Source organism: Podarcis gaigeae, assembly GCF_964106915.1.
Source record: "Podarcis gaigeae genome assembly, chromosome: 14".
Classification (NCBI taxonomy): domain Eukaryota; kingdom Metazoa; phylum Chordata; class Lepidosauria; order Squamata; family Lacertidae; genus Podarcis; species Podarcis gaigeae.
In genome coordinates this window covers 17,803,083-17,805,690 of record NC_139690.1, presented here as the reverse complement: position 1 = coordinate 17,805,690, position 2,608 = coordinate 17,803,083, and positions in this window count along the sequence as shown.

Genomic DNA, 2,608 nt, shown 5'->3' with positions numbered 1-2,608 from the left:
TTTTTTTTAAAAAAAAAAGAAGAAGAGTTTTTTTAAAATAGCAAAGCACCTGGCAGACTTAACGCTAACTAGGTTTAAATTTTTACACATTATTACAAGTGGAATTCTTTCCCCCCCCCCCCACCCTTTGAAGAGAAGATAAAATATTTTGCAAGACTGGCTGTGGATGAAGAAAGAGGTGCCTCTCCCTCCTCTGTACCGAGAGAGATTTTATACTAAAGTTATCTAGATTGACTGCTAACCATCCTGTACAGACATGCATCTCGTCAGACAGATAAGAGCAGTGATACTGCACTCCAAAGTATGAACAACCTGAATGTATTTTTGTGCTGGTTCTGTTACGTATTCCTTGTTTGTCCAGTTTTGAAAGCAGATTGGTTGCCATGGGACGGGTGCGTTCCTACATTTGGAATCGATAAGGGCTCTTTGTAACAAGGTCTTCCCCTCAGACCCTCCTTTGTTATCACTGAGTACTTTGGTGAAGCATCATCTGCTGTAGACCAAAAAGATCCAAAAGGGTTTTTTATTGCTTGCATTAATAATCACATTTCCAAAAAAAAATAGCCGGCATGTGCTTCCAGCCAAAAAAAAGGTTGCATTGTTGTTGTTTTACCTCCACCAATGGCGTACAAATGTTGCTCTTTTGTTCCGTTCCAGTCATGGCGAAATCCAACAAATTCAGGAGGTGTCCATTCTTCTTCTGCGATGGTTGGAATGCTTATAACCAGAATGGTTGTAACTTTAGAGAAGTTTGCACAGTTGCTGTTGGTTTCTTGGTGTGGAGAGGAAAGGATCCATGCACAGGCAACATAATTCCTGGTGACATGCATGTTGTCTGTGCAGTCCTATCACTTGTGCAATCGGTACACATGAGAAAGGCCATGTGCATGTGTCAGATGTTTGCACATGGAGCTCCAACACATGAAGGCTAGTCTTGGACCCATCAGGATCCTCCATTGTGTGGAAAAGCTCTGTGCATGTGCATTGATGTGGCACATATGCCCAATGTACCTATGGGTGGCGGGATCTAGCCGGTTCAGTGCATAGGCAGTGGGAGCTGGCTATTGGCTGGATCCCCTGTCACTCTTCTCTATTGAACTTGTGAGGAGGTTTGTCAGAATGTTACTTTCGCAACAAACATTTTGTGCCTTTTTAGAATGTAAACAAACAGGATGGGTCATTTGTGTTTTGTGGTGATTGGGTTGTCGTTTTAATACTTTTCATTTCATAACAAAGCGCTGCATCGGGCGGGCAGTGCAAATCCTGCATTATGTTTTTCAGATCTAGAACTAATACAGTATTTTCAGTGCATGCTTAAACGTGCAAACCAAGAGTTGTCTCCAACTAGGTCCTGCTCAGAGTAGACCCACTGAAATTAATAGTCCTGCATTAGTCATGTTCATTAACTTCGGCGAATATACTCTTGAGTAGAAATAGCACTGGCTACAACTCCCAAGTGTTTTGGGAGAAGTATTGTAGAAAGATGCTGAGAGGTCTTATGGGATCCCCATTCGCCTCTACAATTCTCTGTGGAAAGGAATTGGTTATTTAACCACCCTGTGGAGAACAGGGTTCTACTAACAACTCTCAGCATCCTTAATGAACTACAGCTCCCAGAATTCTATGGGAAAAACCATGACGGTTTTAAAGTGGTATCACAGTACTTCAAATGTATGGTGTGAATGTGGCCTAACTTAGGTTCATTGTTTTTTGTGGTTCTACTGTGGATTCCTATTCCTCTCAGAAAGCTACGTTTCCCAGAGTTCCCTGGGAAAGAGCATGAGCTGTTAAACCATTCTGGGAATTGTAGATCTGGGAGAAGAACAGTGGTCTCCTAACTACTCTCAACAGTTCCCAGGATTCTTTGGGGTTGGGAAGCCATGATTGAAGTGCAGTGCAGTGAACAGTGCAGATGGGACCATTGTTTTTAGGGGTGGATATTGCTTTCAGCTGTCTGTGGTAAGTGTTCCTCATATTTTGAAATAGTGGGTGCTATTTAGCCCCAACTACAGCTGCATATCATGCACCCATGCGCTGTAATGTTTTGACAGTGCTCAGATCAGCCCGGAAACAAAATGTCTCCTTTTGAAGCAATGACTCCTCTATGACGACTGTGAACCAACCAGTGTCTGGATCCGAGTGTGCAAATTTCAGCATATGATGTTTGCTCTGCTTGTTTCTTTTAGTGCTGGTCAGTGTCTTTTCATGCACTTCTTCAGGTCTCCCTTTCCAGGATATGGAATGAGTAAAACCTAAAGGTTGCTTCAGACATTGTGACAAGAGGCTGTGCATTGGGGAAACCACAGAATCAGGGTATGGTGTTTGTAGGGATGGTCAAATCCTGTCAATTTCAATTTCTCTCGCTTTCTCATTTTTCCCATCCTAAATTCACTTCAGGGACGCAGGTGGCGCTGTGGGTTAAACCACAGAGCTTAGGACTTGCCGATCAGAAGGTCGGCGGTTCAAATCCCCGCGAAGGATTGAGCTCCCGTTTCTTGGTCCCTGCTCCTGCCAACCTAGCAGTTCGAAAGCACGTCAAAGTGCAAGTAGATAAATAGGTACCGCTCCGGCGGGAAGGTAAACGGCGTTTCCGTGTGCTGCTCTGGTT